The sequence below is a fragment of the Anolis carolinensis genome, chromosome 5, assembly GCF_035594765.1.
Source record: "Anolis carolinensis isolate JA03-04 chromosome 5, rAnoCar3.1.pri, whole genome shotgun sequence".
Taxonomy (NCBI): domain Eukaryota; kingdom Metazoa; phylum Chordata; class Lepidosauria; order Squamata; family Dactyloidae; genus Anolis; species Anolis carolinensis.
In genome coordinates, this window is record NC_085845.1 from 145,039,744 (window position 1) to 145,067,478 (window position 27,735).

Genomic DNA, 27,735 nt, shown 5'->3' on the forward strand with positions numbered 1-27,735 from the left:
CAGAACTTTGTCAGTCTGGATTCGGAAGTCCCACAGTATCTTTGCGTGTTCATTTTCCACAACCTTTGCAGGTTTGTGATCCCACCAGTTCTTAACTGCAGGGAGGTGATACTTGAGGCATAGGTTCCAATGAATCATTTGGGCCACATAGTTGTGCCTCTGTTTGTAGTCTGTCTGTGCAATTTTCTTACAGCAGCTGAGGATATGATCTATGGTTTCATCGGTTTCCTTGCACAGTCTGCACTTTGGGTCATCAGCTGATTTTTCGATCTTGGCCTTGATTGCATTTGTTCTGATGGCTTGCTCCTGGGCTGCAAGGATCAGGCCTTCTGTCTCCTTCTTCAGGGTCCCATTCGTGAGCCAGAGCCAGGTCTTCTCTTTATCAGCTTTTCCTTCAATTTTGTCAAGGAACTTTCCATGCAGTGTTTTGTTGTGCCAGCTGTCAGCTCTAGTTTGTAGTGCGGTTTTCTTGTACTGGTTTTTTGTCTGCTGTGTTTTGAGGAGTTTCTGATTTTTGACTTCAATCAAAGCAGGTTCTTCACTTTGTTTTACATATTCTGCCAGGGCATGTTCTTCTTCTTTGACTGCTTGTTTTACTTGCAAGAGTCCTCTGCCCCCTGATCTTCTAGGCAGATACAGCCGGTCAACATCACTGCGAGGGTGCAGTGAATGATGAATGGTCATGAGTTTTCTTGTTTTTCTGTCCAAATTGTCCAGTTCCATCTGTGTCCAGTTTATAATGCCAGCAGTATATCTTATGACAGGTATGGCCCAGGTGTTTATGGCCTTGATGGTGTTGCCTCCATTGAGCTTGCTTTTGAGAATTTTTCTGACCCTTTGTGTGTATTCTTTACTGACCACAGTTTTCACATGTTCATGCTTGATGTTGTCCAGCTGTAATATGCCCAGATATTTATAGGCCTCTGGCTGGTGACACCTTATTGTTTGGCCATTGGGCATATTGATGCCCTCACTTTCAATTATTTTACCCTTCTTCAATGCCACTGTCGAACATTTGTCCAAACCAAACTCCATGTTGATATCAGTGCTAAAAATTCGGACAGTGTTGGTCAGAGATTGGATTTCAGTTTCCGTTTTCCCATATAGCTTCAGGTCATCCATGTACATCAAATGTGAAATTTTGTGAGAATTCTTAGATGTTTGGTAGCCGAGATTTGTTTTTTGTAAGATTGTTGACGCCACCTTGACGTGGTGGGGGGGCTTAGCTGCTCCAATGATGACTGAGGGCTGTGCTGGCGGTAGTGTAAGTACCGGCAGGTCCAACCAAACCAGAGAGGCCTCAGCTGAGGAGCACAACCAAGAGCACCTAACCCATTAGCATTATGGAGAATCAAACCCAAACGAAGTCTATACTGGCTCGGTCGTCGCCCAGGATAAAAAGGACCGCGGTGGATGCTGCTGATTCTGGACATCCATCGACAAGTGGGCTACGGAATCATCAAAACCCAAATGAACAGTCACAGAAGCGGCAAAAATATACAATGCCAGAAAACCGCACAATTATTATTATTATTATTATTATTATTATTTTATTATTATGAACTAGGGGGGGGAACCATTCCTGGGTTCAGTTCCAGTCTGCACTCAGTGCCTACTGTGACCACCATCCCAGCATTGAAACTTTTCATGGGGCAATTGTGTAGATGCTCTGCAGTGAATCCAGTCCATATTAATCCACTTCCTAACTCAATGTTAGTGTCTGTGTAGCATCAACACTACCAACACCACCAGTTTCTTTTCCTTCCTCTTACTTTCCTCCTTTGTCTTAATTCAGTTGCTGCAAACAGAGTCCAAAGTGCTAAACAAGTTTACTTTCAATTAACTCTTCACAGCAGTGAGGAGAGAAGGCTTCAGAGCAAATGGTTTCAGTTTCTCTTTTCTTCTTCATTCATAACTTTTATTATCCTGACCACATACCAATATTGTGTGACCACTGCTGATCCAGCTCTCATTTGTGAAATGTTGGGAGTATGCTCTAGAAAAGGCAAACTTGACCCTACAAAGACATGGAATACCATTTATGCTTATGTACACAAAAGCACTAATTTAAACTGCAATGATAACCTGAATATATTAATACCATAACTCTTTGAACATCAATCATACAAAATCATTTAGAGAGTAGCAAATTTTAAAAATGAACACGTGGTTTACTTTTTATTATAATTGCTTACGCTGCTATTTTGGTTTGGGACCGCAATGATTATGACTGTTACTTTTTCATTACTATCTCTTCTTGCATGTAATGTTGACACAGAAATAACAACTGCACTGCTCCCGACATAAAAACATAAAGAGAATGATGTAGAAAAAAAGTATTTTTGTGGCAACCTGGGAACAGAGTAGAAGCTTCCTGTGCTAGTATGAAAAATGTATCACATATGCAATAAAATCATGCATTTAAAATAAAAAGAGAGAGGTCTGTTCACCTAAATTCCAATATTACTTCATTCCCTACACAGAATGACATGCCTGAGTGAGTAACAATCAAGATTTCACTTCTTCTCTTTCTGAAAATGGTTCTTTGAGTTAATGAAGTGGATTCATTATAAGAGTCTATGACAACATCTCATTTTTACTCAGTGCCTTTTTAAAAAAAATGCAAAAAGAATTCATTCTGCAACATTCAATGGAGTAATTTTGTCAGTAGGTGAAATGATGTATTATCATAATGTAATACCACATGTAAGCATTTCAGTGGAAGCTTCCATATTATCTGAGGGTTGTTGCATACTTGACATTCCAATTTGTTAGCTAGCCACTCGTATCTGTAGTGGAATAACTGAAATATACTTTAATAATGTTTCTACTACTGTGTAGGGTCATTCATTTATGGCTAAAGTGATTGTTGACAAGGAAACTAGACACAAAAGGTGGAGACCCGCTTTTTCTTTTCAGCAAATAATACAATGCAGTCCTTAATGTGCATTAAAAAAGAAAGACATCCCAGAAGGAAGGAGGAATGAAGTTATAATTCAAAATAGCTAAAACGTTTTCATTCATAATTGCCAGTTAAATCATAACCAGTTGCTACATACCCACCAATATTTCGTCAATGAAAATCAAAATGTATGTAGGCAAGCAACATTGGTGTGCAGAGGCGGTTCAACCGCCAGGCCAACTAGGCACTTGCCTGTGGCGCCATCTTGTAGATGGTGCCATTGAGGACCGGCCCCATGGCTTCTCTCCTCTGCAAAGCACCCAGGAATGCCTTCCCAGCAAGATGGAAGGCGTTCCTCGGCACTTTACAAAGAAGAGAAGTGGGCGCCACTTCTCTCCTCTGCAAAGCACACAGGGACGGCTTTCCGGCGAGAAGGAAGGCGTTCCTCTATGCTTTGCAAATAAGAGAAGTGAGTGCTGCTTCTCTCCTCTGCAAAGCACCCAGGAATGCCTTCCCAGCGAGAAGGAAGGCATTCCTCGGCGCTTTGCAGAGAAGAGAAGCAGGCACCACTTCTCTCCTCTGCAAAGCTCCCAGGAACGCCTTCCCAGCGGGAAGGAAGGTGTTCCTGGGTGTTTGGCAGAGAAGAGAAGCAGTGCCCGCTTCTCCCGCCACAGGAAAGCCTGGAAAGCCACCCACCTGCTCACGATCAGCTCCTCCAGCACCAAGCGCTGCACCTCGCTGTAAGTCTGCAGGGGTTGCGGGTCCTGGAAGGCCCTGATCCTCCCCTCCCTGCTGCTCAGCCCCACCCTGGTTTGGGGGGGGGGGGCACCAAAATTCGGGGAAGGGGGCACCAACATTGGGGGGGCGCCAAAATTCTTATTGCCTACTCATGAAAATCGAGGATCCCCGGAGGCGAAGTGTGTTAAAGCACTGAGCTGCTGAACTTGCAGACCGAAAGGTCCCAGGTTCAAATCCCGGGAGCGGAGTGAGCCCCCGCTGTTGTTCCAGCTTCTGCCAACCTAGCAGTTTGAAAACATGCCAATGTGAGTAGATCAATAGGTACCGCTCCGGCAGGAAGGTAACGGCACTCCATGCAGTCATGCTGGCCACATGACCTTGGAGGTTTCTATGGACAATGCCGGCTCTTCAGCTTAGAAATTGAGATGTTCACCAACCCCCAGAGTCAGACATGACTGGACTTAACGACAGGGGAAACCTTTACCTTTTACTCATGAAAATTACCTAAGCACGGCTCTGTTGGCGTGTTGTCAGCATGACCAAAACTATTATTAAGGAACAACAAACAAAGTAGGATGGGCAACAAAAGTCCGCTTTTCTCTGAGTCTACTGGGAAGGGTAAGGCTGCAAGTACACTGTGGAGTTAATGCAGTTTGGCACCACTTTAACTGTCACAGCTCAGTGATGTGGAATTCTGAAGTTATCATTCAAAAGAATAATGTTACCTCACCAAACTACAACTACTCAGATTCCATAGCATTGAATCATGGCAGTTAAAGAGGCGTACGCTGCATTATTTCTACAGTGTATATGACCCTAAAGCTCTGCCACTTCTTTTCTCCTTCTGCTTAATTAATTGAGTGCAAACTACTTTTGCAAAGGAGGAACATGGAAGGAGAAGACAGATGCTGGACATGGTTCTACGCAAGTACATGAAACAGCTTCAACCAGCATGAATAATACCGGTTTGGAGCTGCATTATGGCTATACAGAGGTGCTGTCAACCACCTCAGAAGCAAGACATCAGTCCCACAGTCCCACAATGCCAAAGCTAGTTTCAGCACAGTTGAAAATGAGGCAGGATTTCAACCCTTCTCCTAAGGGTTGACAGTCCCCCACCTCCTGAGGCTGCCTGAACCCAGGGAGCATGCAATAGCTGTGGGGACATGATCCTGGATCCACATAAGGATACGGGATGGTGATTCCCACTCCCTCAACACAGGTGAAATTCTGGATCTGGATTTTCCCCAGTGTTTTTAATTTAGGGTGCAACCACATTAAGTGGTTAATCCTGGGTTAACTTGCATCAGCCTGCTTACCTTGTATGGACACACACAGGCTCGTATCACTTTACACTGAATTATATTTTAGTTAGAACCACCTGGGACATTTTAGAAGCAGCTGAAAAGTGGAATGAAAGAGAATTAATTGGGTCTATCCCTACCAAATCAGAACAGTTGGAGGAATATATAATCAAAAATGAACTTGTTTGCTATAAGGATAGGAATTACTCACCAAAAATATTTTAATCCTCTGTTAATGTGATGACTCATGGGCCATGTAGTCCCGTTCCTAGTACTGTTGTGACAGATGAAGAGGAAAACTTGGGTTTCCCACCGTTTCTGCCGGATTTGGAGCCCTTGCAGCTGCAAGATGTTTGCCCACAAGAAGTCAGCCGAACAAGCCTTGAGCAGAAATCTCCCCCATTTTCTCGCCGCCTTTATTATAATCAAGATAGAAGCACTCGGGAGGCGACTCGCAGGAGCGCCAGGATTGCTGCCAGACAATTAGATGATTAAGTCTGTTTCCCTTGGGAAAGTTTAAGGAGTCCTGCATCTGGACACAGAATAGGTTTCGTTTCTTGTTCCCCAGAGAAAGTGTTCTTTGGCGGGGAAACAAGATCCTATATAGGTGTCTGGCCACTAAGGAATCCTTGCGGAGTCAATTCGTCAACTTCGGGAGTAGATTGTGTGTGGACTACGCTACTTCAGTTTCCAGGACCTTGTTCTCGTTCCCGCCCTGCCTTGTTCCCTGGACCTCGCCACGGATTTCACCACGGACCCTGTTCTTGTTCCTCGCTTCTTGTTGCCTTGAATCAAGCTTTGTTTGCCAAGAATCTAGTTTGCTCTCCAGCCTTGCATCAAGCTCCATGGACTAAAGGACCTTGTCATTTCCCCTCACTTTGCTTGGCAAAGTGTGTGTTTCGGTTATTGGATTACAACTTTGGACTTTAATATCTCATATTGGACATTGTTTCCCTGGACTATATTTGACCTTTCCTGAAAGGTCTACCTTTGAACTATATTCTACACTTAATTTTATTGACTTTATATATTTCCTTAATAAAGATATTAGATAGATTCTGGCCTCTGCGCATGGTTATTGGTGCTCTGCAGTCTGGGTCCTGACAGTTTGACTCCGCCACCCTTAAGCACCAATTAACCTAGGCCAGAATGTCTACTGGTACCGGGGCGGAAGCCCAACCACTTAGCTACACCCTCTCCAAGGATGAAGTGGACAGAATCCGAGATACACTCCATACGCAGGAGGGAGAAATACGGGGCTTGAAGGAACGCGGAGTCCGTCTCCCTGCCCTGGCGCTACCAACCAAGTTTTCTGGAGAAGCTTCCAAGGTTCTTGTTTTCCGTCGCCAATGCCAGGCATACCTAGAAGCCCGCCATGCCGAGTTTCCCCAAGAAGACATCAAGGTGGCGTGGATTTACAGTCTTCTAGACGGGCCAGCGGCCAATTGGGCGACGGCGCTGTTTGATGAAGCCTCCCCACACCTAAGTTCCGCGCAAAACTTCCTGAATCACCTTAAGGTGACTTGGGGGATCGAGGACAATTTAGAGGCGGCCAGCCACAAACTCCGGCGCCTCTTCCAAGGGGACAGGCCCTTGCCCCAGTACATAGCCGAGTTCCAAGTGCTGGCCCAAAACACCGGTTGGAATGACGTAGCCCTCAGAGGACAGTTTCGGGAGGGTCTCAACATCGAGATGTTGGAAGAAATCTCCAAGGTGGATCCTCCAAACTCTCTTGAAAGACTTATTGACCAATGTTTACGAGCCGAAGTCATGCTTGCCAACAGAAAACAGTGGCTCCGAGGCCAGAGTGGAAGAGCAGGAGCAAAACCTCCCGCTCCCGCCGGCATCCAGCCGCGTCCAATGTGGAGACCCCCGCCACCAGCCCCATACCCCAGAGAAAGCGAGGAGGTGCCGATGCAGTTGGGCAATGTGCGTCCCAGATTAGATGTTGCCGAGAAGGCCCGCCGCCAACGTTTAAACCTCTGTTGGTACTGCGGAAACGGGGGCCACTTTGCCAGAGAGTGTCCAGCCAAAAGAAAGCCCGCCGCTCGTTTGGCGGCGGTGTCCTCCATGGAGACGGAGATGGCCGAGGCGGCTGGCGCAAAGCCGGCGGGGGAAGCCAACGACCGGGCGTAGAGAGGCTCGCCAACCCGGTCAGAAACCCCACTCAAGAGCCGCCAACCGGGGTCCTATTCCTCCTAGTGGTCACTTTGTGGTCAGCGAAAAAAGGACCCGTCATGATCCATGCCATGATAGACTCAGGAGCAACAAACAATTTCATCGATAGAGAGTATGCCGACTCTCTGGGATTACAATATCACGATTTCAAGAACGCCCGGGTGGTGCAAGCCATAGATGGCCGCCCCCTAAAGACAGGTCCAGTAAGCCAATGGTCTGAACCCACCAGAATGTGGATAAGGGAACACATGGAAGAGATTTCCTTTTTTGTTACCGAGGTTCCTCATTTCCCTGTGATTTTGGGAATCCCGTGGCTGACACTCCACGACCCCAGCATCTCTTGGACCAACAGAGAACTGCAGTTTGCTTCTAAATATTGCCAAAACCATTGTCTTGTAGCCAAGGTCTGCCATGCCACAGACGCTGAATCCATCATCACCTTGCCCAAGAAATACTCAGACTTTTGGGATGTTTTCAATGAAAAAGAAGCCGAGAAACTACCCCCGCATAGGCCTTATGACTGTGCCATTGATTTGGTGGAGGGGGCCCCGATCCCGCGAGGACACCTCTACTCCCTGACTGAACCAGAGCAAGAAGCTCTCAGGGAGTTCATAGAGTCCAACCTCCACAAGGGGTTCATCAGACCTTCTCAATCCCCAGCCGCTTCCCCAGTGATGTTTGTGAAAAAGAAGTCAGGGGACCTACGCTTGGTTGTGGACTATAGAGCACTGGACAATATCACGAAGCGGAACCGCTACCCCCTGCCTTTGATCTCGGACCTATTAGACCGGCTTCGAGGGGCCAAGGTTTACACCAAGCTGGATCTACGGGGGGCTTACAATCTAGTTCGCATCAGAGAGGGGGACGAGTGGAAAACCGCCTTCCAGACTAAATTCGGATTATTCGAGTCCCTAGTCATGAATTTCGGTTTATCCGGAGCTCCCGCAACGTTCCAGCACTTTGTCAATGATATTTTTCAGGATTATCTAGATCGGTTCTTGATCATATACCTGGACGATTTTTTGGTGTTCTCAAGATCACAATCAGAACATGAGAAACACGTCAGAATGGTGTTACAACGATTGCGGGATCATGGACTATATGCCAAGTTGGAAAGATGCGCTTTTGATCTACAAGAGGTAGATTTCCTGGGTTACCGTGTCTCGCCACTAGGGCTCTCCATGGACCCGGCAAAGGTTTCAGCAGTATTGGAATGGCGAGCGCCAACCAACAAGAAAGAGGTGCAACGCTTCTTGGGGTTCGCGAACTACTACCGCAAGTTCATTCCAGACTTTGCCCGCTGGTCTGACCCAATCACCAGCTGCATCCGTGGAAAACAGCCTTTCCGCTGGACGGAGCAAGCAGAGAAAGGGTTCCAGCAACTAAAGAAGTTATTCACGTCCCAGCCAATTCTACAGCACCCTGATCCTAAAACCCCTTTTGTTGTGCAGGCTGACGCCTCCGATGTGGCAATTGGGGCTGTACTCATGCAACCAGTGGGAGAACATCTTCATCCTTGTGCCTTTTACTCCCGTCAACTAACAGCCCCAGAGAGAAATTACACTATTTGGGAGAAGGAACTTTTGGCCATAAAGGCAGCCTTTGAAAATTGGAGACATTGGTTAGAAGGGGCCAAATTTCCCATTGAGGTCCATACTGACCATCGTAATTTGGAACATCTAAGAACTGCCCGCAAGTTAAATCAGAGGCAACAGCGCTGGGCTTTATTTTTTGAGCGCTTTGACTTCCAGATCCATTATGTAACCCCAGCTCAGACCAAGCAAGCAGATGCTCTATCACGGAAACCAGAGTATGCTGCAGGACGCAAAGAGACTTTCGAATCCCAATTGCTGCAGCCCGAGAACTTTGCCACGCTCACAGTGGGAAACACCAAATCCACTGCAGTTGAACCAACTCCCTCTACTCCAGGACCCCTTTGTGCTCAAGAAATTAGAGCCAGTCAACAGGCGGATGCCTGGGCTCAGGACCAAATTCGCCAAGGACTACGTTTTCCTTTCTCACTCAAGGATGGGTTACTTTGCTACAGAAATCATGTCTACATCCCTCCAGGACCAGGCAGAGAAAAGGCACTTCATCTGTGTCATGACTGCAAGCCAGCAGGGCATTTTGGACTATTTAAAACCATGCATTTGATCCTACGAGATTTTTGGTGGCCCAAGATCCGCAAGGATGTGGAGAAATATGTCAATACCTGCCCGGTATGCCAGCGTTCCAAGACAAGAAGGGAGAAGCCCTCAGGGCTACTGCATCCCCTTCCTACTCCATCTCGTCCATGGGAAATAATTTCTGCAGATTTTATCACTGACCTACCACCTTCCCTTGGATTCACCACGATCCTAGTGGTGGTGGACCTTTTTACCAAATTGGCCCATTTCATTCCCTGCGATGGCCTCCCCACGGCCAAAGAGACTGCAGATTATTTCCTTCAACATGTTTTCAGACTACATGGATTGCCCAAGAGTTTAGTCACGGACCGTGGATCTCAATTCACCTCTCGTTTCTGGAAGGCACTACAAAAACTATTGGGCATAGACTCTCGTTTATCTTCAGCTCACCATCCCCAAACGGATGGGCAAACTGAGCGCACCAATGCCACTCTGGAACAATACCTTCGCTGTTATGTAAACTAGTCCCGTTCCTAGTACTGTTGTGACAGATGAAGAGGAAAACTTGGGTTTCCCACCATTTCTGCCGGATTTGGAGCCCTTGCAGCTGCAAGATGTTTGCCCACAAGAAGTCAGCCAAACAAGCCTTGAGCAGAAATCTCCCCCATTTTCTCGCCGCCTTTATTATAATCAAGATAGAAGCACTCGGGAGGCGACTCGCAGGAGCGCCAGGATTGCTGCCAGACAATTAGATGATTAAGTCTGTTTCCCTTGGGAAAGTTTAAGGAGTCCTGCATCTGGACACAGAATAGGTTTCGTTTCTTGTTCCCCAGAGAAAGTGTTCTTTGGCGGGGAAACAAGATCCTATATAGGTGTCTGGCCACTAAGGAATCCTTGCGGAGTCAATTCGTCAACTTCGGGAGTAGATTGTGTGTGGACTACGCTACTTCAGTTTCCAGGACCTTGTTCTCGTTCCCACCCTGCCTTGTTCCCTGGACCTCGCCACGGATTTCACCACGGACCCTGTTCTTGTTCCTCGCTTCTTTTTGCCTTGAATCAAGCCTTGTTTGCCAAGAATCTAGTTTGCTCTCCAGCCTTGCATCAAGCTCCATGGACTAAAGGACCTTGTCATTTCCCCTCACTTTGCTTGGCAAAGTGTGTGTTTCGGTTATTGGATTACAACTTTGGACTTTAATATCTCATATTGGACATTGTTTCCCTGGACTATATTTGACCTTTCCTGAAAGGTCTACTTTTGAACTATATTCTACACTTAATTTTATTGACTTTATATATTTCCTTAATAAAGATATTAGATAGATTCTGGCCTCTGCGCATGGTTATTGGTGCTCTGCAGTCTGGGTCCTGACAGTTAATCTCAATGTATTTTGGACATGTGAAATTGGTGAAAAGAGCTGTATTTTTCATAAAATACAGTCCTATATACTCTTATCTAATATTTTAAGAAGCACCGGTGGCGAAGTGTGTTAAAGCACTGAGCTGCTGAACTTGCAGACTGAAAAGCCACAGGTTCAAATCCTGAGACCGGAGTGAGCACCCACTGTTAGCTCCAGCTTCTGCCAACCTAGCAGTTTGAAAACATGCCAATGTGAGTAGATCAATAGGTACCGCTCTGGAGGGAAAGTAGTGGCGCTCCATGCAGTCATGCTGGCCACATGACCTTGGAGGTGTATACGGACAACGGCGGCTCTTTGGCTTAGAAATGGAGATGAGCACCAACCCACAGAGTCAGACATGACTGGACTTAACGTCAGGGGAAACCTTTACCTTTACCTAATCTTATTTTATCCAGTCTAAATGTTTATATTTAATGTGATGTGTTGTATTTTAATATGTAAAATCTATGTGCCAATTATTTTAATATGTTTATATTTTTAAATACCTAACAACCTCTTAGGATGCCTGCCATAGATGTGGGCAAAACATCAGAAGAGAATACTTCTGGAACATGGCCATACAGCCCGGAAAACACACAACAACCCTGTGATTCCAGCCATGAAAGTCTTCGACAACACATTTTTATATTGTTGCACTACTGCATCACACATATATTTATTTTTTATGTAAACAACCTATGTTCTAAACATTAATAAACATAAACATATCTATTTAGATCATAAATACATCTAGACAACAGGATCTTTTTTCCTTTTTTCTCTTTCTTTTATTATTTCACATTGTTTTTTATTATATCCACAAGCAACGGACCTACCAGAGATGTGTTAAAATTTTATGAATTTTTAACATTATAATATCCTGAGAATTGTAAATCATTTTATGTATCTTGCATCCAATCAGCACATACATTTTTATTTACATTTTACTTACAAATTCTGTTTGAAGATAGCTAACCACAATGGGATTAAATAGGGAACAAATCTTATATCTACCTAGGCAATAATGATGTCTGTGCTTTTCCTTTTAAAGAGATGAACGTAGAACGAAGCAAAACTTTTGATTATAACTTCCCAGCTGTCTAATCTGAAATAGTATTATTACCTTTTATCCCCATCTGGGCAGGTTGTTAAAATGGCATGGAGTGATTTCTGGGATATTTTCTCATCCTATGGGAATTTCAGTGTATTGCCGGGGATATATATTTTTTCTTTTTTCTATCCCCATGCTTGTGGCCACAGAATCAAGGGTATTTTATAAAACATAAACAACTAAGCCTAGAAATCATGTTCTCACGTGCTTCTTTTGAATAGCTGTTATTCCTCATTTTTGCCAAATTCAGAGATCCTCATGGCAGAACTATAGCAGTTAGGTGCCATGGCTCAATGCTGTGGAACTCTGGGATTTGTGGTTTTCTGATATATTTACCCTACTTTGTCACAAAGCCTTGGTGCCATGAAAAACTAGAAGGATGGAGCCATGACAGTTACAATAGTGTGAAACTGTTATCATTCTTCAGTGTGAATGATCTCAGAATGAAAGCAAAAAAGCAACCAACACAAATCCTGTGCTATAATCATATTATAATGCTAAAATTGTTCCTCAGCACATTTTGTCCAGAGCACATACATAGTTCTGTTGGTGTTGTTACCACATCTGATAAAAATATTGCGGGGGGTGGGCTCCATATGATGCACCCAGATATATGTCTCTAGCTTCAAGAGTTGTGATGCCTTATTTTGTTTGTGGCAAAGCCTATCTGAACAAATCTTATCATGATCTTAAGGTTGCAACAAATTGGAAATGACCTAAAGGCACTCTTACTGATTGAATTTTCTTTCAGAACAGGTGCCTGAACTGATATATTATATATTAATTCTACATGACTAATTTGGAGTATGATGTAATCTATCAATATATTTATTTATTTATTATATTTATGTCCCGCTCTCTCTCACCCCAGAGGGGACTCAGAGCAGCTTAAAACATGGCAATATTCGATGCGGCACATTCAATAAATGATACAATACAATACATTACATCATATAATATTAAAACAATAAAAATATAAATACCATACAACTTGCGATAGCTCACAAATTCTGGAAATGTCATGACAGCAAACATCATTGGATGGTCATTTTGTTTTAGTTCTTCCTCAGCCATCTAGTCAGGCCAAACTACAACTTTTTCTCTGTGAATTAGCTGTTCATATTCCCTGAAGTCATCCTCAATGACAACATTTGCTAATCCTGCATTTTTCAAAGCAACATACTGCTTTCTTAGAACTGGCAGTACAGTACTTAATGTTATTGCTGTTCTTGTATGGATGCTACAGTCCTCATGTAGTCAATCTGAGTTTTCAGGTCTTTAACATCTAACTTCAAATGGTGGTAATACAGATCTTTTGAAAGCTCTTGAAGAATATAGCCATTGTGGTCCAGGAGGTGCATTTCATTTTCCACTTAATGAAACCAACAAGTGCCCTCAAAACATTTAATCTCCACCTCTTTTTTCGTCTCCATATGTAAGCGACGGGTTTTGGGTAACACAATCCTGTAGTCATGTTTTCCTGTTGCCTTTTCCAATTTCTTTGCAGGGCTTAGAATTTCAATTTGTTCTTAGGAATGTTTTCGATAATTGGTTTTCAGAGCATTACTTTAAGTTGCACTTCCAGTTTGAAAAACTCAGTCCATCCTGATTTCCTCTTGATTTGTAAATACACACTTCAAAATTTCTTTAAATCTTGATATCTCTGCCTTTTGTTGCTTTGTAAAACGTTCTGTTTCATTATTATTGGGAGCAGACAGTTTATTCAGCTCATATTATCTCAGCTTTTCATTCAGCATTTCAATCTTCTTTTTTTGTTCCTCACAGATCTTCACATATTGACTTATATGGCTGTTCAAGCTAACAACATTGCTCTTCAAAAAGGATTCTATTTCCTTGGGTCGGCTGGCATACTTAAGAGTGTTATATGTATTTATTTAGGGGCCCCTGGTGGCACAGTGTGTTAAAGCGCTGAGCTGCTGAACTTGTGGACCAAAAGGTCCCAGGTTCAAATCCTAGAAGCAGAATGAGCGCCCACTGTTAGCTCCAGCTTCTGCCAACCTAGCAGTTCGAAAACATGCAAATGTGAGTAGATCAATAGGTACCGCTCTGGTGGGAAGGTAATGGCATTCCATGCAGTCATGCTGGCCACATGGACCTGGAGATGTCTATGGACAACGCCGACTCTTTGGCTTAGAAATGGAGATGAGCACCAACCCCCAGAGTCGGTCATGACTGGACTTAACATCAGGGGAAACCTTTACCTTTACCTTATGTATTTATTTACAACTTCTGAAGAAAACCATGTGATATGGCTGAGTTGCCATCAGTAGGAGACGACTTAAGGCCTACAACAATAGGGCATTTGGTACTTTAAAGAACAACCTAATTGTATTTCGTCCTCATTTTTACTGAGTAGCATGGTTCACTGGGGGAAAGGGTAATGTTCAGTGGAAGGCAGTAGGAAAGTCAGTAGAGAAAGCAGAATAAGGCATTGCAAATTATTGATTCAATACTGGAAGCCATGGCTTGAGCTTGAAATACCTGAGCAGTGCTGGCAAATGACCTAGGCTTTGGAAGGCCTCTCATTCATAGGGGTGCCACACATCAAACCCAACTTAATGCTAATATCAATAACAACAACAATTAACCATTTACTTCCTATTAACCTCCTGTTATCTCCCATTTCAATAGCCTGTATATATCTCACATGAAATGTTTCACATACATTTTCTTAATAGTTCCTCATGCTGTTCTGTAAGGCAAGTAATTATGTAAACCTCGTGTTACAGATGAGACATAAACTGCTTACAGCCAGCTTGCTTTAGACTGCTTGGGATGAAGTAAGCAAACTGGCATTGGAGTTGGACCATCACCTTTGGGGTTGTAGAGGCTGACTTACCTCCTGCCTCCTCTCCAAAGTAGTCCATACAGAGTCTCAAAATGCTATTCAATGAGTCAGGAAAGTGACACTGCTGAATGGGGCAGATTAGTGCATGGTACAAGATTTTCCCCATCCTACACTACCCAAAAAATCAGACAGCAGTATCTTCTATATGGAGAGCTTGCTTTCACTAGACTAAATGGACACACCTGAGTGTGTTTCCATTCTAAAGAGAACACAATAGTTTTTATAAATAGAACACACAATCCCGAGAAAATGACTTCATGGAATATAAGGGGTGCGTACACACACACACACACACACACACACAAAGCAGAGGTAGTAAAATCACAGGGAAAAAAGCACAAAGCCATCCTACATTGTAAGCCATTTAGAATACCATATTGCCTTAATCTGATACTAGTTACTTTTGCCACATCGTATTTCACGAAAGCAGTTTTGAAGAGCAAAAGGAAACTGATGTGCAGGATATAATTTTGAATTAACTTTTAGCATCTGAATTAAGCCTTCAACAGGAAAAGGAACGGAGAGGGAGAACATATTTTAAAAGTGGCAGTTTAATTATATGGCTCCTGGCTTCCTTTCGCTGTAATCATAATATCTACTACCCTATCAGAGTCGTTCTGTAAGAGCAAAGCAGTATTGCTAGGTGCAGAGACTTATGAGCACAAGCAACAACAGACTCTTCTGCCATCATCACAATATCCACAAAAAGACCTTCGGGAGTCAGAACTTTAATATTTAGCAAATATAACTCAACCATGCAATGCATTTTTAGAGAGCAAAACAGGGCAAAAATATACATATGACATTTTCATAATATCATTATTCACATTCCTTTCAAGTCACTGATTTGCTGTTTTATGACTCTAATCTAATATTTTTCCTACCCAGAATTGAGAAAGTTTCAGCTGGAATCCAATGAAGTGGTTCTTCTAACAGTAACTGAATATTGGACAATTTCTTCTTCTCGTCTGCATTAATTCATGTGTCCAAGCCCTATTGGTAACCTCCATTAAAATAGACTCACTATATCTGCTGTTAAGAGTGAATCAGTCTGGGCAACACGAACATCTTTCAAAGTGTATTTTTAGTGGTATAGACCACTACGTCTTAAACTGCAGGTTCAGACCCCAAATGCGGTCTCCTTAGCTTAATGTTGGGGTTACTTAAAATCTGGCAAATGTAAAAGGTTTCTTAATGCCACTCACACATCTGTTAGCAACAACATGCAATGTTCACAGTGAACTCTACAGAAAATGCTTCAGTTGTGCTTCATAAAACGGAAGATCGGCCTGTTTAGTAAGCCTTGCAACTGTTGATTCAGTTTTAGTAAATGTTTGATTTTTGTATCTATTTCATATATTTATGCGTCTGGGGTCATGTAGAAAATTCTTGGGTCTAAAGAGGTTGTGAGTGGGAAAAGTTTAATAAGCCCTGGTATAGAGAGAGAAGGAGAGTGGAAGCAGGTTCTATTGCATTAGCAATGATGTGCCGGTACAATGTTAGATTTGGGGATTTAGGAACAGGAGAAATGGGTATATGATAATTTCCTAAAACTATAGTTCACATGGCTAACACACATCAGGAAACTGTCTTTCAACTGACCAAACCCCATCCAGACATGCATATTATTGTTTCTTGCATAAATTGTGTCAGATCTTGTTCAGACCTGAGTTTGAGGAATCATAACAAAATTAAGGTGGCTCTTTTTGCTACCCTCATGCCCTGAGTATGTGAGACTCTCCATGACTATGAATAGCCATGGTAAGAAAATAACAAATATCAAAATGTCAGTTTTATATATTTCAAGTTAACACTGTCAAGACTAAATCTAGACCTCAGGTGAAGCCTACCAGGGATGAATACAAAGGAAAAACACATTATACTTCATGTAATTTTGTATGAGAAAAGGGAAATGAGTTTCATTAAAAAGAAACGGTGTTTGGAGGACTCTATGGAACATCTGTGTTTAGAAATTGTTACACAAATAGTTATCTAACTAAAAGAAAATAGCTCTCCTCTGTCCCCTTGTCAGATGTTTGCATTTGATTAAAATTTATCTTCCTGGCAACCAACTTAGATTCCAGGTCAGTTAAATGCATATTCACAGAAGTGCCCATTACCATGGAAACAAGAGAGAAGATGCAAAACGAGTGCATTTCGGTTTAAGAAAAGCCTTGTGTATCTTTCTTTATTCCACTGGAAAAATGTTTCTTCAACAAATGGAAGCCAGTTAATTGGTACTGTGGTCAACTGATTTCAGTTCAATAACAAAGTCAAGGAAGCTATCTCCTGAGAATAGAAGTCTCTAATAACAGGAATAGTTATACTCATAATGGCAATATAACACCAGGTGTCCTCAGACAGAAAAATTTATAGCTGCTTTTTGCAAACACTTTATATCTACAAACCCATGCTTAAAATCTCTTTTGGAAACTGATATTGCTGATAAATGTTGTTTGTCAAGCAAATTTCAAGGTAAATTACATATGGCAGGATATCATCAAGAAAAAAGAAATGTTTGGGACCTCTTAAGAAAGAAAAGGGTAAATAAAAAAGTGGGAGATGAAAGAGATAAACACAATGGAAAGAGTGCAGACATAGCATTTTTTCTGCCTATTTTATTAAATTCAAATTTACCTACTGAAATCTCTTTGTGGGTAAACAAAAGGCACTTCTTTCCACAATGCTTTCCACCATATGCAATTTTTTTTTTTTTTGCATTTCAGCTGTCTTGGGGCCTTTATTGTTAGAAAATTGGTTATAATCATCCAGAATCAAATAATTAACATATTGTTAATTGGAATAACTGAATCTGTAGTTTTTAAAAATGGATTAGGCAAATCAATAGATGCTACTCAAGAGGGGATTAACCACTTGAATTACTCAACATTGAGAATGTAGTGGGATGGTTTTGACAACACATAGGTATTGGTAATTTATTATATTTATTTATATTGAGGGTTTTTTTCACTTTGAGGCTCAAGGTGGTTCAAAAAAGAAGTTAAAAATGTAATTAATCCATCAGTAAAAATCCAAAACAGATAAACAGTACTTTTAAAAAGAAAAAAAAAGAAATAGACAGTATAGCACATTATGTAAGTCCCGTTTCCCTTGAGTAATCGGTCTTCCAAGACTTGCCAACAATAAAAGGTATTCACCTTCCTATGGAAAGATAGCAAGGTATTCAACATTTCCTAAGGATTTAAATATCATCTCCCACAATAACTTACCAAAGGCAATGGATAGTGCTGATGGAAGATTTAGAAAAAAAAAAGTACTAGAACGCCAAACTTTTCCACCCCTTCTTTAAACTATATACCTAACATCAGCTAAATATTTTTCTTGGGATATTCAACAAGCTCTGTTAAGAGAAATGTCAGGAGTATTGTGTTGTCGAAGGCTTTCATGGCCAGGATCACAGGGTTGTTGTATGTCTTTCGGGCTGTGTGGCCATGTTCCAGAAGCATTCTCTCCTGACGTTTCGCCCACATCTATGGCAGGCATCCTCAGAGGTTGTGAGGTATGGAGAAAACTAAGCAAAGAGGTTAATATATATCTGTGGAAAGTCTAGGGTGAGAGAGGTCAGTGTGAATGTTGTGTAGTTAATCACTTTAATTAGCATTGAAAAGCTTATCTGCTGTCTTCTTCCTGCCTCTGGGGCATCCTTTGTTTAGAGTCGTTAACTGCCCTAGGTTGATTCATGTCTGGAAATCCTCTGTTTTCAGAGTATTGCTTTTTATTTACTGTTCTGATTTTTGAGTTTTTTAATACTGGTAGCCAGATTTTGTTCATTATATATTAACCTCTTTGCTTAGTTTTCTCCATACCTCACAACCTCTGAGGATGCCTGCCATAGATGTGGGCGAAACGTCAGGAGAGAATGCTTCTGGAACATGGCCACACAGCCCGAAAGACATACAACAACCCTGTCAGGAGTATTCTTAGCACTGGTTAAGAATATTAATTGGCTGCAATGTGTCCAGAGAAGGGTGACCAACTTCTGGAAGCTAAGCCCTATGAGGAGCAGCTTAGTAAACTATCGACCTCATCAGATGGGTGAAATCAGTGTCCTAGGATGCTTTCACTCTGTCTGGAAGACGGAGACCCATGATGGAGGCATAGGCCCAACCTGCAACCATGGTGAAAGCTTCCCTGGACACTCTCCCCCCAACATGGGAGACTTCCTGGTGGTGCTGAATCCAATGGAGCCAGCACGGGGCATCTCTGCGAGGGTAATAATAATAATAATAATAATAATAATAATAATAATAATAATAATAACAACTTTATTTTTATACCCCACCCCATCTCCCCAAAGGGACTCGAAGAGTTGCATGGGTTGCCAAGAGGGAGCTGCATGTAGGATGACAACTTCTCCCTGCTGTTCCTTCTTTCCTTGCAGAAGCCAGGCAAAGTGGGATGCTATGCCTGGGCTTTCTGATAAGTTCATACGTATGTTTAGCTTGGAGAAGAGAAGGCTGAGAGAGGATATGATAGCCATGTTCAAATATTTGAAAGAATGCCATATTGAGGAGAGGACAAGCTTATTTTCTGCTGCTCTAGAAACAAGGACATGGCGCAATGGGTTCAAATTGCAGGAGAAGTGATTTTACCTAAACATTAGAAGAACTTCCTGACAGTTTAGAGCTTTTTTTTTTTTTTTTTTGGTCAGGAGCAACCTGAGTTGCTTCCGGAGTGACAGAATTGGTCGTCTGCAAGGATGTTGCCCAGGGGACGCCTGGATGTTTTTTGATGTTTTACCATCCTTATGGGAGGCTTCTCTCATGTCCCCACATGGAGCTGGAGCTGATAGAGGGAGCTCATCCGCACTCTCCCCGGGTGGGATTCGAAACTGGCAGCCTTCAGGTCAGCAACCCAACCTTCAAGTCACGAGGCTTTAGTCCCCTAGGCCATCGGGGGCTCCAGTTTAGAGCTGTTCAACAGGGAAATAGTCTGCTTCAGAGTACGGCGGAGTTTACTTCTCTGGAGGTTTTTAAACTGACTCTGGAAAACCATCAACCAGGAGTGCTTGATTGTGTGTTCCTGCATGGCGGGGGGTTGAACTGAGTCATCTTTGTGGTGTGTTCCAGCTCTGTGATTTTATGATTCTATGGTTGTGAGACAAGAGAAAATGATAGGCCAGGCTAACACGTGATAACCAAGAAGAAATTGAAAGAACCGCCGTTCTTTGAACTCGAGTGGAAACCATCATGTGAACTCTGTGCATTATTCAGATTATTCAATTCCTAATCTATTTACTACATGTTGCACATTTTGCTGTACTACTATTCAGTGCTGTTCAGCTTTGCAATAGTGCACATGCAGGGAGATATTATCACAAAGCTCTTTTTGCCAGGGGACCCAGGTCAGAAAAACCCAATACATCTTCTCTGAGTCCTACATTTCACTTCTTAGAAATGACCACACAAATCATTAATTTATGCAGCATCTAGAAACTGATAAAAATCTAACCAGCCCTTGCAGATTAGTGGGAAACAGATGGAGGGAAATGCTGTATAAAGAGCCCAGAAACAGCAAAGAGCTATTAATAACACACAAAATTATGACTCTCATTCGACAGAGTTTCCACAGAACCCACTTCTGCCCACTGGGAGTTCTGTCCAAGGCTGCCATTTATTACCATGCCTTCCGCTATATGAAACAGATGGGCTTCTTCATTCATTTAATCACCAGCACCCTTCCCATAACTAACTCTTTACTTATGAGTATGCTAACTAGGGCTGATCAGGGCTGTAAGTAGGAAATGTAATTTGGTTCACCAATTGCCCTATTCATTATCCTCCCTGGCATCTACATTCTGCACAACATTAGGATGCTGCATATAATGTGATCATTTACTATGTGGTGGGAACTGCCAAATGCAATGAATAGAAAACAGAGTCTTTTCAGAGAGTTATTCTACATACAAGGGAAAGCACCACTTGGCTTAATGACGTTTTCAAAGTGATCAAGTGCAATGCTGTCCATGTATAATGTAAACTCTTATACATGCAGAGCAAAATGGATTGTTATTTGCATACTTTACATATTGTTCCATATGCTGTTAATATTTGTTAAAATTAGATATGTTGATGCTATTATGATGGAGGATCACTCAAAAGACGAGGAGATATTAATTTAGGCTATGATTCCTACCTGGAAGTAAGGTCTATTTGATTTAATGAAAATAAATAGGCATTCACAGAGTCACCTACCCTGTTAGGTATGAAGGCCAGTTGGATTATTATCCAAAATGGAAAAAAAATCCCAAATTATCTTGAGGAACAGTCACCTTTTTCAATCTTTGATGACAAGCAGAAATTTACCTCCCTTAGAAGTAGGAACAGAATATAACCTGAAAGCTTCTCCTTTCTAAACAAATCATATTTTCCAATATGCAGTTTGATATCAAAGGGCTTGGGGTATAAAAAGCGATGTAGCATTTTGTAACCATGCTTCTATTTATAAACGTAAGCAGCATGACTTACATGGTGTCTGCGGTGATAAATTGCAAAGAGAAGACCTAATATTGTCAAATAGTTTCCTCAAGAGGTTTTCTCCAAGGCTTTTCCATATTGCCTATTGCTGTAGTATAAAATTATATAGAGGTCTTTCCTTTGGGGTTGAATTACTTGTCAGGGCAAAGGACCATATATTTAATTGTTATTACATTTAAAGAACAATCTAATTTTATGAAATAGCAGTTACACAGGTCTCATGGTGTAGGACAAGTGGAAGGCATGCCCCTCTCCTCTTTTAGTCTGAATGCACACTCAGCCTATTACCTCACACAAGACGTAAATTATTAATCCATTATAGTGTTTCTTATTAACAGCTACATGCTCTGCAGTTTCTTCACCCAAACTGTAAAAACAAGTCATCCACCAGCATTAGAATTTACATCCACTGCTGACTGTGCAGTGGGATGTTAGGTACTTGGCTGTTCTGCTGTTCTTTGGAGGCACCTTGGATTAAAACACTTCCTTTGCTTCCCCTTTTACAGACAAGATTTTCATGTCAATGAACTTGTATGCTATTGGGTTTTAATGAATAAATAAATAAATAAATATCCAAATTCAAGGTATTCTGGAGAACTCTGTTGTACTCATGACAAATCTATAAACATACGTTACCACACTGGAGGTTTAACATGGGTCCTGTTCTTCTGGTGCCTGCAGAATTTAGGAAATACAGTTTAGAACGGGGCCTTTTGAATATTCAACTAGTTAAGTCCTCGCCTTCCCAAACTACATTTTCCACAATTCTGCAGTCACCAGTAAATGGGGCTGCCCGCGTTAAAGCTTCAGTGTGATAAGGAGGTTAGTCAAAGCCACACTTCCAAAATTCTATGGTTTCAAAGTACCAGGTATTCCAGTGACCTGGTAAATTACAAGTACTTGGGCCGCACAAGGTTGAACCTCGCATACCTTCCAACTGACCCAGTTTGACAGAAGCAATCCCAATTAAAGCTTTGCCATCTTGTGTTTTGACTGTTCGTAAAATGCCCTAGAATTTCTTTTCTCCTCCCACTTTCCCCTTTATTCTCAGCTTCTTTCAAGTGTTGCAAATTTTCAAAATGCAGAAGAAGTTTACACTTAACTCAGCAGAAGGAGAAGTGGGGACAGAATTTTACCCTTCTCTGTAAGATGAGGTCAAAGCAAACTGCTATTCAAGTCAATACCAGGCAAGATTCTGGAAAAGATCATTAAGGAAGTGGTCTGCAAACACTTAGAAACAAATGCAGTCATTGCTAATAGTCAACACGGATTTACCAAAAACAAGTCATGCCAGACTAATCTGATCTCTTTTTTCGATAGAGTTATGAGTTGGGTCGATACAGGGAACGCTGTAGATGTAGCATACCTGGATTTCAGTAAGGCCTTCAACAAAGTCCCTCACAACCTTCTGGCAAACAAACTAGTAAAATGTGGGCTAGTCAAAACTACGGTTAGGTGGATCTGTAATTGGCTAAGCAAACGAACCCGTTGTCTTCATCTTGGAAAGAAGTCACGAGTGGAGTGCCACAAGGTTCTGTCCTGGGCCCGGTTCTGTTTAACATCTTTATTAATGACTTAGACGAAGGGTTAGAAGGCACGATCATCAAGTTTGCAGACAACACCAAACTGGGAGTGATAGCCAACACTCCAGAAGACAGGAGCAGAATTCAAAACGATCTTGACAGGCTAGAGAGATGGGCCGAAACTTTCAAAATGAAGTTCAACAGGGATAAATGCAAGATACTTCACTTCGGCAGAAAAAATGGAATGCAAAGATACAGAATGGGGGACTCCTGGCTAGACAGCAATACATGTGAAAAAGATCTTGGAGTCCTTGTGGACAACAAGTTAAACATGAGCCAGCAATGTGATGCGGCTGCTAAGAAAGCCAATGGGATTTTGGCCTGCATCAATAGGGGTATAGTGTCTAGATCCAGGGAAGTCATGCTCCCCCTCTACTCTGCCTTGGTCAGACCACACCTGGAATACTGTGTCCAATTCTGGGCACCGCAGTTGAAGGGAGATATTGACAAGCTGGAATGTGTCTAGAGGAGGGCAACTAAAATGATCAAAGGTCTGGAGAACAAGCCCTATGAGGAGCGGTTTAAAGAAATGGGCATGTTTAGCCTGCAGAAGAGAAGGCTGAGAGGAGACATGATAGTCATGTATAAATATGTGAAGGGAAATCATAGGGAGGAGGGAGCAAGCTTGTTTTCTGCTGCCTTGCAGACTAGGACACGGAATTGCTGGATGGCCATCTGCTTCCTGGCAGGGGGTTGGACTGGATGGCCCATGAGGTCTCTTCCAACTCTACTATTCTATGATTCTATGCTGCAATCTCACTTGTCTGTTTTTCCTCTTTAATAGCTTCCACACTTTAATATTACTTGGCTGCATATCACCTCTTTTTTATCTGTTAATGTTGGAAAGTATCACATGTGTCAAGATCCAGGAAGCTCCACTCAGAGAAAACTATACCTTCTCCTTTCCTGAAAAGCCCCTCATGCTCTGGCAGGCTGCTCCACTCCATGACTATTTAGTGGCCAGTGGAGTGGGAGGCACTGGAAAAGCATCTTGCTTTGAGCTTATAACTAGATGCACACTGCCTTAATTATCTTTGAAGACCTCCAGAGAATCCACAGAATGTCCCACTGGATGTTTTCATGTTTGTGTTCAGCTACAGGGAGCTATATGATGGGAATAAATATACTCAACATCTGGAGGTTGCAAGTTTCCCACTGCTGTCATAGGAATTCTTGATACGTGGAAGCTGTCCCACAACATTGTGAAATATTCTGTTTAGCAGACACTCAATTCAGTTCATAGAAACAGAAATCAGTGGCAAGCTGAGGGGGGATTGGAAGGCATTATTCTGCTCCCCTTAATTCATGTATGAGCCCCAAATTCTGAATCAAGCATGGGCAAACTTCATCCCTGCAACTGTTTTGGACTTCAATTCCCACAATTCCCAACAGCTTACCGGCTGTTAGGAATTGTGGGAGTTAGGTCCAAAACACCTGCAGGGCTGAAGTTTGCCCTTACCTATTCTTAATGCTGTGTCATTCTATAAAGAGATATAACACTGGGGGCTGAAGTAACCCTCCTCCCCCCCACACACAAACAAACCATTAAAGAAATGCTAGAATTCTCAAGTAATACATTTGCCATCTTGTATAATAATTTCCCCTCTTACGGGCATTCATTCCATATGCTCTATGGAATTAAAAATTACTGGTTTCATGAAACTACAAAAAGTATTGTATAAACCAAAGCATCCCTAAAGAAGAAAGTCTGGTTCTTTTGAAACTGATAACCACCTTACAAAATAGGAATTCACCCTCCACAATTCAGTTTCCTTTCTGACTGAATCTGGAATGTGAAAAGATAAGACATAAAGTAGCAGGTATTCTGGGACAACTAAAGCAACAAAACTCTCCATTTTGAAGAGGAATGAAGCTTCACGTTATACAAGTTGTGCAATATGTAGTTTGGCCATCAGTGTTTATTGATAGTGAAAAAGCTATATGATGACAGCATTTGGGGAAAGGCAAACTTGATTTTTATGTACCAGCTCCATAATTCTTTTATTATCTGATACTCTTGGTATACATGGGGCTGGATAAGCTCAATGTGTAAACAGTTTATTAAGAGTTTTATGTCATGTTTGGAACAGCAAACAAGAAACTGCTCCCAAAAACTCTTGTATCAACTCTTGCAGATTCTAAATGTCAGTGAAAACAAATGTTTTGAAGCTCACATGGACTAGTAGAGCATTGATCAAACAGTCACCCCACTTAATAGTAGTCTCTTACCTATTATTAATGAGTGCTTACAAACTCCAAGACTGTGTGGGGACTCCATGAGAGGGGAAAAACACAACAAATTATCTTCTGTTCTAAAGCCTTAGTATAGAATGGGAAATGTAGTCAATACTGTTCAATACTATTTAATTTATAATGGCACAATGGCTGGGATTTTCTGGGCATTACCACATCATAAATATTGCATTGGTAATATCAGTACAGAGAAGAGTATTGTTTATACCACATGGGGATGGCACATCCTCCTATGTGTAAAAGTATGTGTGCCATTTGAATATCTATGAGATTACCTTCCAGGATTATTTGTCTTGAAACTTGTCAACACACACACAATTGATAACATTTTCTCAATTTTATCCAGATGTTTCTGTTTTGGTCCTTTAATTATATTTTGAAATCAGGAGAAATAAATATTTTGGAACTGAGTTATCGTCTATAAATTTAGCATAGATGATGATGATGATTATGATGATGATGATGATGATGATAATCTGAAAATACATCACACAGTCCTAGACACTTGGGAAGTGTTCCACTTGTGATTTTCAAAATCAAATCCAGCATGTCTATCTTGTTTGCTGTGTCATAATAAAATAATAATAATAATAACAACAACAACAACAACAACAACAATTTTATTTATAGACCGTCCTCTTTCCCTGAGGGGACTCAGAGCTGTTTAGATACAAGAAAGGCAAACATTTAATGCCATATTCAACACATGCAGACAGATCGAAACAATACCAAATAACAAGGTTGTTGTGTGTTTTCTGGGCTGTATGGCCATGTTCCAGAAGTATTATCTCCTGACGTTTCGCCCACATCTATGGCAGGTATCCTCAAAGGTTGTGAGTTATAACAATAACATCAGTAAACTCAAATAAAAAAACTAATATTTAAATAAAGCATAATTATGCATAGAGACACATGTGCCCCAAAAAGTTAAAATGATGAAAATACATTAAAAATGCCAAACATATCATTAGTAATTTAAAATGTATGCTAATTACAAACATTAAAATTTGTTGTTGTTGTTGTTGTTGACCTGCTTAGCCTCTCAAACATTTTGCTGAATGGTTTTAGTGAAACAGATATATGGAAGCTAATATTTTTGTTTCTGGAACTTCATAAGGAAGGTTAGCAAGGACATATCGTGGAACATCCATACTCCATTTTATGGACAATAATTTTTAAAGGGCTGTGCAGGATGTAATGTTGGCAACTACCGTACTATCTTACATCATTAGATTTAGTATAGAAACGAAGTAAGTATTTTCCCCACATTGGGTGGATGAAGATTCTACAGAGTAGAAATGATTTTTTGACATTTGGGCTGCTGCTAGTTTTAGAAGTGCTTGAATTGAGTCTTTTTTATGCCTTGTTTTTAAAGGATTCAGGTGAACTTTTCCTATTGGGTTTTGTGAACTTTTTGCTGCCAGTCATCAAGTATGACCCACACTTTGGTGATGGTTGGTGGCTTGCAAGTCACTGAAATGGTACAGCCACTCCAGACTCTGAAGTCGCTGTCCAAAGTGCTGATGAAATAATAGCTAAAATGGCTTGATTATCTACTAGTCATGTGCATTCAGGCCAAAAAGCATGCCGTTTTTGGGTCCATTTTCATCTGACTCCTCATTTTGTTTACCAGAAAGTTACTCAAAAGGGGAGTGGTGTTTTCCGTTTCATTCGGCAGAGATTCAGCCCATTGACCACAATTGGAAACTTTAAAGGCTCAATCCTCAGCCATTTTAAGGCCTATTTGTATAAAACCTACTTCAGTTGTAGACCCCATTTACAAATGCAGGCATGGCAAGTTTCAAAATAATTCACCAATTTACTGATTTTATAGTATTTTTTAAAGTTTTAACCATGATGTTTTTAAAAATAAGACAAAGCGCAAGAGAGAGTTCTGGGAATTGGAGTTGTTGGCTGTGTCCATCCTCAGCCAATCAGAACATGGACACCACCAGGGCTTTTACTGGCTGAGGGACACACAAAGAGAAAAACTTCAACTTATCATGCTTTGAGAGGAACTTTCAATGGCCACTCTATGCTAGTGCCACTGGGAAAGCCAGTTCTAAGGGCCCTCTCTAGAGAAGGAGGGAACTTTCCAAGAAAAAATGGAGAAGGCTTCTTTTGCCAGTGAGAGAAAAAGACGCCACAGATCCCCCTACCTCAGATATTTTGTGGACTTAACTCTTTCCAAAAATATAATCTCTCTGAATTTTCATCTCTCTCTTCCCTTTTCTGTTTTTGGAAATTGCACGGAAATGGCCCTATGAAAACTACAAATATTTTCATTAACAGTGATTGAGGCCCAATGCTATTTTCTACTCCACCGATAATAGAGCCACTATCCACCACTGCTCTACTCACTTGAAAGTGGTAGAAAGAGTAAAGAAACTGACTTTGACTATAGTCACCAAGGGGCCTCCTCAACACACCTCTGCCAAATGACAAGGGAAGAGAGAAGAAAGCTCTTTTGGTGATGACACTCCATCTGTGGAAGGTCATCTTCAAAAAATGTGAACTTTTTTGTCTGCCAAATACCTTTTTATTATTCCAAACATTTTAGGAATTGTTTTTCAAACTTTTATAGTCTTGCATTGTTATATTCCTACTGCCAATTTTTCTTTCTTTTTTGTTTTATTATGTGCCACTGCTGTTTTATTATCTTTACTGTTATGATTTTCAATTAAACCGAGAGGTTTGGTTATTGGTTATTTATTGAATGAATAAATATAAGCTATCAGACTGACTTTACTCCCAGTAATTCCATTTCTCTCCAGTTG